At 47.6% G+C, this 15,862-nt stretch overlaps 1 protein-coding gene and 1 long non-coding RNA gene across 5 annotated transcripts in view; one reads left to right on the top strand and one right to left on the bottom strand.

The window, feature by feature from the left end:
• Cachd1 (cache domain containing 1) overlaps positions 1–15,862 on the bottom strand; it is a 174,720-nt gene that overhangs the window by 89,337 nt on the left and 69,521 nt on the right. The window lies entirely within an intron of this gene.
• LOC106009110 (uncharacterized) lies at positions 5,023–11,724 on the top strand. Of its 2 annotated transcripts, XR_001183234.3 has the most exons (3): positions 5,030–6,668; positions 8,827–9,006; positions 9,872–11,724. It is a non-coding gene; the product is annotated as an uncharacterized LOC106009110 (long non-coding RNA). The 2 variants fall into 2 exon arrangements; XR_015451906.1 differs by having other exon boundaries at positions 5,023–9,006.

The following is a 15,862-nucleotide window of genomic DNA, read 5'->3' as shown; positions in this document are numbered from 1 at the left end:
TCAGCTCCAGGGCCTTAAACCTAAATGATGCAAGATACGAAAGCAAGGCGAATCTCACAGACTGGGGACTCCGTGAGCAGAGATGGCAGAATGCTCTGAGGCCTTGAACCTGGGCTGGCTGTGCGACTCCTGCTCCGTGGGGCCGGTGCTGGCTAATGAGGACAGGGTCATCCTCCAGCTGCACCAACCCAGAGCCCGGAGGAGCCGGACAGCCTGGCCAGCCCAGCCGCTCTCCTTAGCAGTAGAGACCACAGCTGTGTGCGTGCATAGAGTCCAGACGCCCCGGACACTAAGCCAAGGGAATGGTGAAGGCCTCTGCAGCACGGCCCCGGCCGCCTCGCGGACAAACAGCGACAGCTGGTGAGAGCTGAGCGTGTGTGGAGACGCTGCTCCGAGCACCTCACATTCTGCCCACAGAGCCCTGAGGTGGAGGTGCAGCGGCCCAGCTCACAATGCCAGCTACACAGGAGGTTGTGCACGACTGCGCTCCTGTGCCGAGCTGGTGCATGGACATGACACCGTTTAATTTTCCTTTTTTCCTTTTTGCTTAAATTCTTTTATTGGTACATTTTAGGTATACCACACGTTTACATTTATTGTTGGGTGCGTGTACCTGAACATGATGCATCTTGGTTCTTATTTTTCCACATTCCCTGTGTGCCCTTCACCCCTCCCTAGTTACATAGACTTTGTTTCCTTTTTTTTCTTTTCTCATAATTTTCCCTTTCCCTTCTTTCCTTTCCCCTTCCCCTCCCACCTTCCCTGCCCCTTTGGACCTTTTCTTCCTATGTCAAATTATCAATTATTCGTTCTCATCGTTTTAATCCTTATGTGCACATTTAATTCACCTCTCCCTCCACGTCTTGGTCCCATTCCATTTTGTAAGGCTTTTTTCTCTTCAACTGGAGACTGAACCCAGGGCCTCACTCTGAAAGCAACAACTCCCAGCCCATTTTGTATGTTATGCTTTGAGACAAGGTCTCACAATGTGCTAAGGTGCCCAAGCGGAGTGTAAACTCGTGACCCTCCTGCCTCAGCCTCTCAGAGTGGGCCACCACACCTTGCTTCAAGATCAATTTCAACAAATGCTATAAAGCCTTAGAAAATACCATAAACCATGAGGTATCATTACTTTATAATAAAAATTGGATGTTTAAAAATGAATATGATTTCATTTAGGACTCTACATAATGCCTATGAAAATCAGGTATTTTGAGGAAGTTTAAAATAGCTGAATTCTATCACCAGATAGGAGATAGGGCCAAATGTGAAAGAATAAATCCTCCTCCAAAAAGAGAACCCAAAACAGAAATAAAAACCCCACAAAAACAATGTCTAGCTAATATTACCTGATTAACTGTGGCATAAGTTACATAAAAGTCTTTTAAGTGTTAGTTTGAAACCTGCAAAGAAAGCAGGGTGAAGGTACTGCTCTTTTTCTAAGAGAAGTAAATTTCAGAGTTCAATGTTTTCGTAGAGGTTTCACTTCAAAAACACAGCTGCCATCACAGGGTCGTAAGAGGAGATGGCAATTCCCATTTCCAAGTGAAGAAACCCAGGCACAGAGAGTAAAAGACCCCCTGCTCCACCCCACAGCCAGGGGTGAGCTCGCTGCACAACTCGCCGAGTAGCCTGCACCTAAGGGCCCCTGACGGCAGCCTGACCCGCATCCCGACCAGAGCCAGGTGGCCGGGCCAGCGCACCAGCATCTCCTGGAACCAAGATGGAGCAGACAGAGCTCCAACCCCGCAGTGCCCGCTACAAGGAGGGCACCTGGGGCTGCGTCCTCAGACAGGAGGGACAAGGACTTCTCCACAGAGTACGGGTGGCCTCGCAGCCCTCCAGCGCCATGTAATTAAAAACATTTCTCCTTTCATAGCTCAGCTTTCATCCTTTATCCTTCTTTATCCTCTCTCCCTCAGTCCCTAAGGGGCTCCCAGTGCTGAGGCAACCAGGGGACTGGGACCATCTTGTCATCTTCCGAGTCACTTGTGAGCCGGCCAGCATCCAGCCACCAGTCACATGATCAGCAGGTAGCGCCGGTCCCCGTGGGAACACATCCTAATCTGTCACCATCGCCAGTGACAACATTTCATCACAACATCAAGGACTCTTTTGCTGGCAAACTTCCTCTCCCTTGGTTTCCCTGTAGACACTTGTGGCATTTGCATAGGTCCCCAGAAACCCCCTTTAAAAGCTCTTTTTACCTTATGTTTCCACTTCTGAAGACTCGGGTGGGGCTGGCACGTGGTCAGAAAAAATGTAAAAGAAAACAAAAAAGGCGCAGGACACACTTTATGCCTGCTTCCTAAAAGAGAGGGCTGGAGGGCGTGTTGATGCTGGGGAAAGCATTATTTAAAATACACAACAATGACAGGGGGAACAGGCAGACAGGGCCCGCAGCCCAGGGGCCCAAGAGCGACAGCACAATTCTTACTGAGTGCAGAAGAGCTTAACATTTGGCATTCAAAACCCTTTGAGCCGGGAGAAGGGAGAAGAATGGAATAGCCAGTCCCTCTTTCCTTGAACTGCAACCCAGAGTAAATACAAAAGTAAACCTTTCATTTTGTTTTCTAGCGCCTTCCAGGGTTTCATTATTTACATGCATGTGACACAGAAATAATTCCAAATGTTTTCCATCTCTGCACAGAATCACATCACTGGATTCCAAAACATTCTCAGTGTTTCCTGTTGGACGGTACATACAGGACATAAGAAATGTTCTAAGTTCTTGCTAGTTCTATTAGTATAGTAATAATTTCCGGGCAGGCATAGAGATCTACCTCTTATTAACTGGAATCTGGGAAAACTGCTTCTCTTCCCTTAGCATTGGTTTCCTCATGAAGTAAAACTGGAAATAATTCACCTGAGTTCAAATAACACGTGAATATACAAAGCCAGCGCGTGATTCTTAATGTCACACCCCGGCTGTGGGCCAGAAAGTGCCCCTGGTGGAGAACAGGAAACACCGTAGGGCTGCCGCTTCTCAGCAATGGAGCTGCAGGGAGATGGAGAGGAACCATTTCCTTCATGTAACTCATCCTCGTGGTTAAATCTGCATGGAACCCTGGCACAAGGTCTGCAGGAAATGATTTTTCTTAGATTAGTGAAAAAATGGCACAAAATTTTAGGCTTTGGGGACAAATGAATTCATCCAACTCCGATGTTTACTGAGCAGACACTTGATTCATCACCTCCTCACTTCTCCCTGTTTGCATCACAGTGGTTCCCTGTGTTGATGATATCTGCTCCCTGATGTTGAGAACTAAGTTGGGTTTGGTTTGTAAAGGGTTTCATGAAGGGCCAAACATGTAAAAAGTGCCAAGTATAAATATACATGGGAGACTGAGGCAGGAGAATCATGAGTCAAGGTCACCTTGTGCAATAGAGTCCTGGCCTCAAAAAAGCAAAATTAAAAACCCAAAGGTGTCAAGTAAGCGGCAGCGGCTGTCTTCCTGGAGTGCTGTTAGTTGCCGCCGTTGTACCTGGTGTTTTATGGTACTCAGTGAGGTGGCTCTCAGAATCTGCCTTCTCTCTCCCGTCTTAAGGGTCTGATCCGGACTTTACTCCTGCGTGCATCCTACACTTTTGCAGCGCATGTCCATGAGCTGTGTCCTGCATGCCTGACATCTGCCCTAGGAGCTGGGCAAACCAGGTATCCCTGTCCCATTTTACCATTGAGGAAACCAAGGCCCAGGGCCTTGCCCACACGTCTACTAACAAATTCAATGGTCTGTGACCAGGATCGTGGAAAGAATTAAGTTCGTGAACCGAGGCACCACTGTCCCTAGGTTCTGCTCCTACTTCCAGTCCCAGCATCACTTCGCCCTCCTTAAAGCCTTCTCAGGTCTATTCGTGTCCCACAGTGTGCTAGGACTCACGTCTGCTCCACTTGTATCTTGCTTCACACCACTGATGCTGTCCCATCTGCAGCTCCATCATCCCCAGCAAAACAGAAAGACAGAGGCAGCGCCGGCTGATGCTTACAGGTACCTGGTCATCAGCACAGCCTGCCTGGTGCCTTTGGTCCCCAAGACAGCCCTCTGTGGTACCCAGTTGCTATTTTTACAGATGGATCCAACAGATTAACTTGCACAGGCCCAGGCTAATAAATGACCAAGTCACTGCTGCGTGTCTGCCTCACACAACACACCGTCGCCTGCCCTATTGGAGAAATCGTCTTTAGAATCTAGAAAAGGGTAGAAACCTACTAATGCTGCTTGGCTCTGGTTCCAGCCCACGAGAAACTCAAGGCCTGTCTACTTCCCTCGTGGCACTGCCTCCTCAGCAGTACCTGCAGCTCTGAGTAGGCCTGGTAAATGAGACACACAAGCTTTCGTACTGCATGGTTTCTCTTATACAAGAAACCCAATGTATGCATGCATTAAAGAGTGAATTAAAGATGGGAAATAGGAGACAGGGAGATCGAACTTCTGTAAAAGGGAAAGGGACCTCGAGACAGAGCAAGGGGAGAGGAGGGGGAGGAAATGGTGTATAAAAAGAATGAAGCTGTGTCCCGTCCACGGATGACCTCCCCACGAGGAATGCTGTACTGCCACTATGGACTGGTAACAGTCAAAGTTTACAAAGCCGGGTTGAGGCCATTCTGGGGGACAGGTTTCCTGGAAGAAGGTGCCCGGTGGCTCTTTCTTCGACTCGCCTGCTCATGTGCCCTTCAGCTCATCACGACCCAGTATGAAGCCCCCCTGAAGCCCATGTCGCCAGCTCTAGCCCTGGGACCCAGTGAGCTTCACTGGTTACCATGACCAAAAGCGAACCACTGCCCGGCCCACACCAGCCTGCAGTGTTGGGACAGTGGTCAACAGTGCAGGAAGCCTGTGTCCTGCCCTCACGCCCACTGGGACCGCGCAGGATCTCGAGCAGGGCAGGCAGGGAAGGCAGAGGCAGACGAGAGGCAGGAGAGGAAGAGCCCAAGGCTGAGCCTCCAGCGCCCTGGAGTCATGAGGCAGACGTCCAGAGAGCCATTCAGAGGGGAGAGGGAGGGCGAGGTGCAGGGGATGGGAAGGTGGCGGTAGTGTCACAGCCTCGATCCTGGGCCGAGTGCAGTGAGAGTCGAAGGGGCGGGAGCTGGCAGGAGCTGCATAGCTGGGAGCGGCCAGTGGGGCTTCTCTCTTCACGCGCAGGTAGGGCGCTGGTGCAGCTTTGCTGGCACAGCCCAGAAGCACTCTGTGTTCAGCTTTCCAGAGGTCGCGGGACACAGCCCTGCCTCCTGCAGGCCAAGGCTCTCATCCCCAGGGCCCCGCTGGCTGCTGCGCTTGAGGGCCACCTGGGTCCTAACGAAGGGAAGGATGGAAGGGCGGGCGTCAGCCCTAGGCAGGAGCCCCGCGCCCTGAGGAACCCGGTTGCCCTCCCATCGGGACGCAGCCAGCACTCCGGCCTGGAAGGTTCCTGCTCGCTGCATCACCAGGAGAAGGCAATGGCCTGACCTGACCTGAGTGAGGGCAGCTGAGAATGCGGAGAAGAGAGCAGAGCCGCGGCGTGGAGAATCGCCTCTGCTGCAGATTCCCATGATGCTGCGAGGATTGTGATCACAGAAGAAAGGCAGGGAGACTGGGGGCTCAGGAGCTCAGGGGCGCTCTTCTCTGGAGAGCTGTGGCAGCCCACTCTGGAGAAGAACAAACCCGGTCTCCACTCTCATGGTGTCGAGCTCCCGTTTAGACACCAGGATCTGTGAGGACCTGAACACACCATGCACGGAGGCGTGCAGGCATCCGAGTCAAAGCGGGTTGCTAGAGGAAGTGGGGTACCCAGGCTGGAAGGGGTCCGAGCACACCATGTCTCACTGCAACCCACAGGGCTCTCCCTACGCCCGAGCAAACAGCAGCTCCTCGTGGGCTGCCAACGACCTTGGGGATGCAGGGAAACAACTGCTGCAGAACAGAAGGACAAAAGCTGGCCCAGAGCACTTCCGGACGCTTCTGGACCCCACTGAGAGCATCTGATCACACACTTGCCAGCAAGGGCCAGTCCACTCAGCAGTGGGGTGGGCAGATGGCGCCGGCCAGGAGATGGAAGCCTGCTACTGCTGTACATTCCCTTGTCCTGGCATCGGCCAGTCTGTTCAGTGCAACTGCTGAGAATGACCTTAAGATATAATGAGTCTGCAAAGATTTAAAAAAATCTACACGTTGCCAGCTCCTCCTACTGACGGTGTGGGCCGGAGTTGCCTTTCCAGTGTGTGACTGCTCAGTGTGCAGGTTCCCAGCTGGGAGGACGGCCGGGCTCAGTCACAGCAAGGACAAGGTCTCCCCCAGTGTTGCCACCAAAAGCTACACGAGGTGAGCAGGCGCAGGGCGCTTTTGTGTGTGGCATGACACGTTCTCACCATGCAGTCTCTTTAAAACTGAGGAGGAGGAGCACGAAAGGAAGCATCTGGGAACACGCGACCTCCTCGGCTGAGGACCACTGGTCTTGGGCCTGCAAGTGACGTGCGTCTCGGGCCAGCTGGGACCTCTGAGACAGAAGCACGCTCCTCTCCCTTCCAGGCCGGCACTGTGTGATGGCGCCAGCGTGAACACACTAGCATCATTCAACGGAGAAAACCTTCTAGGCCTCGGTTTCAGGCCACTGGAGCAGTTGTAAATCAGCCCCTGAGATGTGGGGGGCTTTACAGCAAAGCCATGTGGCTACTAAGCGCTGATTTCAAGGTAAAAACTGGCATATTAGATATGTTAGTTGATATATGAGAGAAATGTGTGTGTGTGTCTGTGTGTGTGTTTGCGGGTGATTAAACTCAGGACCTTCTCCCTCAGCTACTCTCTTGGCCCTTTAATTATTATTTTATTTTGGGAAAAGCTCTAAGTCACTAAGTGGCCCAGGTTGGGCTAGAATTTGCAATCCTCCTGCCTCAGCCTCGCAGAGTGCTGGGATTACAGGCATGTGCCACCAGGCCCGGCTTCAGGGCAAAAAGTATTTAGGCCAACAATAACACCACTCCCACACACCACTCAGATGGTGTGCGAACGCTGGGTGCTGGCTGGAAACACAGTGCCTGCGAGAAACAGCACAAAAGGAAATGTGTCCCGTGTGGCTCCAAGCCCGAGCCTGAGGATACTTGCCTAAACCCCAACAATCTGATTATATCCTCTCTGAACAGTATGTGTGTTCCCTTGCCAAGGGCATCTAACTTCACTCTGACTCCCAGCTGGGCCCGGGAAGGTCTTCTCAATCCGAGCCGATGACAAGGCAGATTGCAAACAGAGCCAATGGGGCGTCTGTGAGCTGCACCCTCGCCTGAGCACGGGGGCCACTGCTGGCAGCCCCTCTGCAGAGGATGTGACGGGGACACTCCCCGATGACCGCAGAACAGCATGTTTTCTGCAGCTCAGAAAAGAAAAGACTAAAGGCTGCTTGAGCAACACCCGGTCCAATGCTTGGAACAGTGATTTCAACAAGACCCCTACCTGCCCAGCCTTCTAAAATTAAAATAAGGCTGTAGCTTTTGGTAACTTTCCAGTTTTATCACATGTTATTTCATGGGTTCAGAGTTTCAAAGCGTTTCTCCAACTCAGGGGCTCCTGATGTTAGCAGCAATTAATTCCTTCAGATCGTTACCGAAGTATTTCCTACTGCACCACAGAATATATTAGGCATGAAGGGGCCTTGTTTTCCAGTTGTTCACCAGCTCTAGAATTCCTTCTGAGCCGAGTTTTAGCGTAGATGATTTGATGTTATTTTATTTTTCTAGAAGGAGCAGCAGTTCTGGGGTGGAGGATGGAATTGGGGTGGTGATAGGGGAAAAGGATGGAGAAATTATCAACATTTCCTAACGCTGCACATCTGTGAGATGTTGGAATTGTGTAAAATGGGCTCATTTCCATTTCTAGTGGAATATTTATTTTTCATGATAAAGTCTTTGTGACCTTAAAAATGAGGGCTTAGACTCAGTCTGTTCCCTCCTAGTTAAATGAAACTTTGAGTACAAAGGTCAGGCCTGTGTTTTTCCAAGGGTCTGCTTCACCCATGCCTTGCAGGGCTCCATGAAAGGCTGAAGGTCAGGAGCCGGGCCTTCCCAGTCTATCCCCACCCACCTTGCTGCAGGCTGTGGCTGGTCCCCGCCAGCTGTGCCTGCCTGCATCCCACCACGCTTCCTTCAAACAGGGAACATGCAGCGTGGGGATCAAGGGAAGGAGGAAGTAGACTAGTTTGGGTTTCTGCCAAAATAATGGGAACCACACATGCATGCAAGCACGCACATCCAGAGCCAGAATCTCCAAGCCTTAGATGATAGTGTGCTGTGGAGGCTTTTTAAAGAACCCACTATCTACAGGTGGCGTACGTGTACATGTGCAGGGACAGAGGCAGCTCAGTGGCAGAGGGTTGCTCTGCATGCTGAGGCCCTGGGTTAATCCCCCAAGCCCTCCTCAAAACGGAAGTCTATACACAAATGTCAAAACAAATGCTATGCGTATAAGGAGTACCAATACATGCACGGGGTACTGTTGTGTAAGTAAGCAGTAGCTATATGATGCTTTTGCATGTCCAAGGAGAGTATCTGGTACGAAATGAGCAACTGTGCATGTGTGCGTGAGTGTGCATAGGCAGGATTAGCTATCTCCACACGACACACACGTTGGCTCATGTGCAGCATGTCCCCTGAAGACGGCTGGTCTGTATTTGGTACAGGAATTTAAGCCTCCATGCATGCATACACATATTCTGACTTCCAAATATACATGCAAGGATACAGAACATAGGTTTCTTATACGTTTCTCTTAGAACACAAACAAGATTGCTAAATACTTCAAATTCCACACTGCCATTTCTTGCACAGTGAGATGCGTAGCCATCTCATCTTTTTCCTAGGAAGTGGCTGCTCAGGGTCCCTGATGACTGTCAAAACTTCATGTGGGGGAAAGATCTGGAAGCCCCGAGCAGTATCTCAGGGCTGCCACATCCTCCAAGGAGACTGTGCTAACGAAAGCTTTGCCAACCACAGTGCCATGCTCAGAATGCCAAACTGTTCCTGACTTCTGGAGTGTGACGGTAAGGAAGCTCCCTCATTATACTTTAATCCTACTGACCAGCCCGGCAGCTGCAGTGTCCCGTTCACCCAATCAGCCAAGAGTTCTCTAGAGGGTACTCAAAAATGAAACCCCAAGAGCTCAATAGAAATTCCACAATGACAGATATCATAATCAACTGTCTTAGGGTTGTGTTAATAATGGGACCATGATGCATAGTTAGTTAAGAAAGACAGAAGAATCATCATGGACTTCATTCATTTTTACATCTAGCTTACGTTCCTGCAGGATGGCTTATCAGTAATATATCGGCTTCCGCCTAGGCCCCAGTACTGCCCGGTGATTTACAAGAGCATAAAGGCTGTAGCGTAGGGAAGTCCCCACCACGACCATTTCAACTCCACCTCTCCCTCGTTTAGCAGCTAAGTTTTCACCACAGTACTTACAATGTTTAGACACATTATTTATCTTACATCAGTTGATGTATAAGACTCTCAGGAGAGAATAAATCATCTTTCTTTTAAAATTGAAAACAGAGAAATCTGCAGTGGAGAAAAGTATGCAAAGCAACCCGGATGTAGTATCAGAACCCAGTGAAGAACGTGGGTTTTAGACATGGGCCACTTTGGCTCAAATCTCGGTCCTACCACCTCATTCAAGTATGATTTGAGGAAATTGCTTAATGTTTTTGAGTCTTAATTTCCTCAACTCTAAAACAGAGGGAGGAATTGTATTTATATCCCAAGGATATGGCAGAAATTTAATGAGATAACTCATATGAAATAGCATTTATTAAAGGAACACTATCAGGCCAAATCTGTAATCTTTTCCAACAGCCTCCCAATGTACTGATGTACTAATCCTCATAACCATCTGTCATTTATTAGGGTTCAAGCAAGACATATAGAGGGTGAGCCTGAGTGGAAGCCCTGCCATAGGAGATGGAGTCCAGAGCCCATGCAGGCACCACCTTGCTGCCCATGAGTTTAATCAAGAAAAGAGCTCCCACCGAGGGCATTTCCATCCGTGGGGGGCCAGCCTGAGGTACCCAAAAAATGAGTCCTGGGAGCTGCGCGCTGTTTCTCTCCCTACAATGCCAGGTGTGTGGCAAGTCCTCCACAAAGGCTGGCAGAACTCCTCACCGGCCCACACAGAGGTTTGCTCAGCAGCCGCCTCCTCAGAGTGAGCACAGCCTGGCTCAGCCGCCCACACCCAGCAGCCAGTCACACCAAGAGTGAATCGTTCTCACTCGGTCACTGCACTCGGGAGTTCACATCCAGAAGAAGAGACTTTCCGGAAGAAAATTTTGTCTTCAGGGGAGGTAACAACACCTATTTACTCACTGCAGTAAAAACACTTCACATCTTCTTATGTCTTCCATATTTAAGGAATATCCAGTGATCACAAAATTTTTGCACTATTTAAGAGACAAATTCAAATTCAACTTTGCATGATTTTGGGGGGGGGTAGTATGATTGTTCATAAATATTTCCTTTTCTCTTAAGTAACAGACCTTTTTAAAAAATCCACTGAACCCAAATATATGAAAAGAGTTAGGTAGAGTACTGGAGGAGAGAAGACACAGCCTTGGCCCCTCGTGTTCTGCTAAGTGACTGCAGGACCAACCCCAGGCTGCAGGGAACGACATCTGAGAACAGTGGGACACTGGATCTAAATGCATTTGAGTTTAAAATCAGGTTCTCTCACCTCTTACTTGGATGAAGTAAGTTTCTTTACACATGTTCCTGGTCAATAAGCCCTGTAGCATTGTTTTTGAGGATTAATTAATACAGCAAATATTTGCTGAGCACCTACTATATACTACAAGGAGATGGCACTAACTGCTGGGAGCTCACCAAAGAACAAAACAGAGAAAAGCCTGGGCCCTGTGGAGCTTGTATTCCACTGGGGAAAGACACACAACGTAAAATATAAAAACACGTGTGAGTCCTAGGTGATGACAGGAGGTAAAGCAGAGGAGACGGTCAGAAATAAAGAGGGTTACAAGGATAGAATCCATAAATGTGTGGTCAAGGAGGCCTCACTGGGGTATCGTTTGGGCCAGTGGAACAGCCATGCGGATAAGAGAGAAGAGATGCAACTGCAGTGCGTACTTAATAAATCTGTGTTCCATAAATCATGCTCATTACGATCGCAACCAGGACAATAGGAACAAAGGAAACACGTGACCAGGATCACAAATCCCGTCTTCACCTCCTTCCACTTGGGCCTTGAGCCATTTATAAGCATGACCTCTCCAGGATGGAATTTCCTACAAATGATCACGAGGGTGAAATAAGAAATGTGTCTGTGGAAGCACAAAGAACATCAGTAAGAAAACGCCAATACTGCGCCCAGCTCATTTCTGAGACCATCTCTGCACCCTAACAGGCCACCACCCGCCGTCCTCCAAGGCAGCCCAGGAGCGCTAAGGCAGACAAGGCTGGTTTCCAGCCTCAGAAGCCTGCACCCTGACCAGGTGCACCTGCGGGGCTCGGCGCCGGAGTGCCGAGTCTGCTCAGGCTGGGTGGGTTTATCACCAATTCCCCATCTGGGCGGCTTTGGGGCTCCTCAACCTTTCTTTTGCTTTCCTACAGGTTTAGCGCCTTTCATTCACTCACTCAACAAACATTTAGTGAATGCTTACAATAAACAGAGGCAAATGTGGGTCTGGGGAAAGGGAGTGAACTAAACCAGGACGCAGCCTGAACAAACCCCAGGGCACACACGGAGGACAGGATGGGGGAAGGAGGAATGGAATCCACCCCCCCACCCCCACCCCGCCTCTGGGATTCCTCGGGTCTGGACAAGTCCAAGCCTCGCACACGGCACTGGGTAACTGTAAACAAACCAGCGCCCTCAGGCTACCACTGCACTTGGCAGTGCCACCCCAAAGCAAATCCAGGCGCTGCAAATAGGAATGCGGAGGGGCAAGAGGGTTTCTAGTCATTTGTCAAATGCCTGCCCCACGCTGGCCACCAGCTGCCAGAACTCAAAGCCCAGCTTCTGCCCACCTCTCCCTCCTGCTTTGTCCCTTCCCTTTCCAGGCATCCAACACAGTCCAACCTCACCCAACCCGGACTTCCTGGGGTGCAAACTTCCTGCAAGTAGGAACATAAATGACAGAAAGCAAAACCAACAAACTCCATGTCCAGCTGCCCATTTCTCAGCTGGTAAAGCTTCTTCCTCCAGCCCCTTCCTGGGCCTTTCCAACCTTTCTCTGTTGGAAACTTTGCTTTCATGGTTTACCAATCTTTCCTCCTCCGCCTTACCCATGAGAATTTACATAGGAGAGCAAGAATGGGCAATCTTCTCTTTACTGTGCCCTGCCACTGATAGAACAGAAAATACTGGGCGTCTATTTTCTGCCACCTACAGTCTTTCAAACACCTTTGCGAGACAGCTGTCTTCTCCGTTTTATAAACACACGGATGTGGGCACTGTGAGGTGACTACTCTGTCAAAACCAAGCGACAGTAAACGACCACATCATCCCTGCACCTCTCATTTCCCATCTCAAGTGACGAGGGTCTCCAGGTCTCTGTGCCCGACAGGGCTGTCTGGCAAACAGCCCAGGGAAGTGTCGGCCTCCCTGCCTGGCCTCCCAGATGCCTTCCAACTCTGAAGCTCTGAAGCGACCCTGGCTAGGGAAGGCTGTTCACACCTGAGCACTTCCGGTGCCAACTCCAAGACTGGGCCTTGTTTCATAGTCCCCTCAGAGAAAGGCCGTCTGGCACGTGTGGGCCAACGCGAATTGCTCCCTACACAGCGCCATCTCAGTTTTGTGCAAAGTCTACACCTACTTCATTGCTTCTACTCTGCCTTTGTGACTATCCCCGAGCAAAAGAATAAATAATCTAGAGTGTTAACACTTGCTAAATATCACTTTCTTACAAAAGCAATAAGCTTCTCTTGTCTTATGTTCCAGTGGTTAGCAGTTTAGAGATCAATCAAGTTAACTGCATGCTAAAACAGAGAAACAGCTGGGTGGGCTGGTGCAAGCCTGTAATTCCAGCACTCAGGAAGCTGAGGCAGGAGGATCACCATGAGTTCAAGGCCAACCTGGGTCACAATGAATTCAAAGCCAGCTTGAACTACATAGCGAGACCCTGTTTCCAAAACAAACAAACAAACAAACAAACAAACAAAACCCTAAAATAAACAAGTAAAAGTTAAAACAAACAAAAACACTTCTCAAAGGAATATAACAGAATCTAAAAGCTTTTCAAAATAGCAAAATACAGCCCAAACTTTCTGGCAAATCAAGGCAAAGCAAAGTGTGACCAATTTGTGAGCAAAAGCAGTCAACAGAAATACCAAAATATTTCCAGACAGAAGAACCAGCAGGTAGGATTTTAAAGCAGCTATTTCAAATACGTCCAAAGATAAAAAGGAAATTATGCTTGCAACGCACAAAAAGAGAAAAATAGCAGAGAAAGGTATTCAAAAACAAATGGAAATCTTAGAGCTGAAAAGTACACTATCTGAAGATATTCACAGCAGAATGGAGCTTACGAGGCATAGACTTAAAGACTGATCAATAAAAATTACTCTGATGATCAGAGAGAAAAACGGAAAGAAGGGAATCCCACTGTCTCAAGTAATTCTTGTTAATAGCAAAATATCTGGCATAAATGTAATCAGCATCCAAGAAAGAACCAAGAATGATGTAGAGATATCTGAAGATTAAGCCTCACATTTGACATAAAACATAATGTGCAGATACAGAAAGCTCAAAAAACAAGGATAAACATAAAACTTGCTATGTCTAGACACAGTTCTAGTTTTTTAAAAAATATTTTAAAGAGAAAATATGAAGTAGCGACATTTTCTGAGTGAACAAAATAATGAAAAACTAAGGTAACTCCTCTCTCAGATCATACTAGAAGGAATATTAAAGGAAGTACTTTGGACTCATCATATAGTGCTATCTTTAGAAAGAAAGGAAGGCTACTGTGCATGGTAAGTATGTAAGAATATACAATGTTTTTTTTCTTTTAACTTTTTTTTTTTTTGGTACCGGGGATCGAACTTGGGTCCTTGTGCTTGCGAGGCAGGCGGCAAAACCACTGAGCTAAATCCCCAGCCCTCTTTTAACTTCTTTAAGTACAACTGTCCAAAGCACAAGCTCCAGCACAGCCTGTAACCTGTGCAGGTTTAACAGACAGGATATTCTAACACAGTGATGGTGAACCTTTTAGAGCTTTTGATGACAACAAACAGCCCGCTACAGCACGCATGCCATAGGTTCACCACCACTGCATAGTGCAGCATAAAGAACTGCATGGGGGCATTGGGTCAGGGTTGTAGATTTGATGAGAAGTGGTGGAACAGAAACTCTAACGAGACCCTTGTAAGTTACACACATGCATTGTAATTTTTAAGAAATATACTTTAAAATATGCAAGAAATGTTGCATAAAGCTAAACTATATTAACACAAGTTTTTTAACTGGACTCAGGGTTGGGGATGCAGATGCAGCTCAGTGGTAGAGTGTTTGCCTAGCATATGCAAGGCCCTGGGTTCAATTCCTAGCGTGACAAATAATAACATAAAAAAATACAGGGTAGGGATGGAGGAAGTAAGGGATAAAAGAAAATGGAAAATGGAAATAAAATCTGGTTGACCCAAATCCAACAACATCAAATATAAACTAAACATTAATTGACTAAATATTCCCCACAAACTCAATTAAAAGGGAGACATTTTCAGACAAGATTTTAAAAGAAAGTCTCACACATGTGCTGTCTTCAAGAAATGTATTTCTAACAGGGATGTTAGAAGTAAATGCTGGTGAGAAGGCTCCATTCAATCAGGAAGTGTAGGTGGGCTGGAGCTGCTACAGTGTCATCAGGGAAACACTTCAAGGACCCAGCATGATTACAAGATAATCTCTTCGCATCACACCACAATTTGCAACCCCTCAGGGAGACGTGAGGATCTTTAATGTGCCCAGCATAGAACCCTTAAATCACATGAGGCAAAACTATGATTTAATTCTGTCAAAAATTATGAACAGAGTTAAAGGCAAAAGTGTGCAAATCCATGATTACAGATGAAGGCTTCAACACCCTCAGTAAATAACAGAATTAGACAAAAAAAAAAATCTGTACAAACAAAACTTATTTGACACTACCAACAACCAAGATAATCATATACTGAGTCATAAAACCCAAGCTTCAAAAATAAAAAAGACAGAATTCAAACAGATTATACTCTCTGACCACAACAGAATTAAATTAGAAATCAGTAACTGAAGAGACTCCAGATGTTTTGGAATTAACACACCTCAAAATAATCTGTGGGTCAGGGCCAGGGATTTAGCTCAGTGGTGGTGCTGCCTGCCTCGTAAGCAAAAGGCCCTGAGTTTGTTCCCCAGTACCCCTCCCACCAAAAAAAAAAATCCATGGGTCAAAGAAAGAAACAATAAAGGAAATTAGAAAATATTTAAAAGTGAATGAGAACAAAACTACATCAAACTTTGCAGGATGCAACTAAATTAGTGCTTGCAGGAACATTAATAGCTTGAAATGCTCTTATTTACAAGAAGTGTAAGACTTAAACTAATGCTCCAACTTAAGGAGCTAGAAAACAAGCAAAGATGATCTAAAGGAAAATAATGAAGAACACAAATCCCCAAAACAGGAAACACACAAGAGAAAAGGAAGCCAATTCCACTTTTGAAGAATGAGTTATCACTAAAAAGTTTTCTCCTTTATTCTCTCTTGCTCATTCTCTGTATAGCATAAAGCTTATCCATTTTACCACTCTTTGCAAATAAGCCAGCCTTTCATTTCATTAATCTTGCTCTGTGGATCTTCTCCTGGCCTATTGATACTAAAAAGATAATAAGAACATTACAAATACATAGATGCCAAA

This window comes from Heterocephalus glaber, unplaced genomic scaffold, assembly GCF_053883595.1.
Source record: "Heterocephalus glaber isolate CG9 unplaced genomic scaffold, H.glaber_assembly_v1.0 deba00001442, whole genome shotgun sequence".
In the NCBI taxonomy this organism is placed as follows: Eukaryota; Metazoa; Chordata; class Mammalia; order Rodentia; family Bathyergidae; genus Heterocephalus; species Heterocephalus glaber.
The sequence above is the reverse complement of the archived record's forward strand: the minus strand, read 5'-3'. Positions and strand labels throughout refer to the sequence as shown.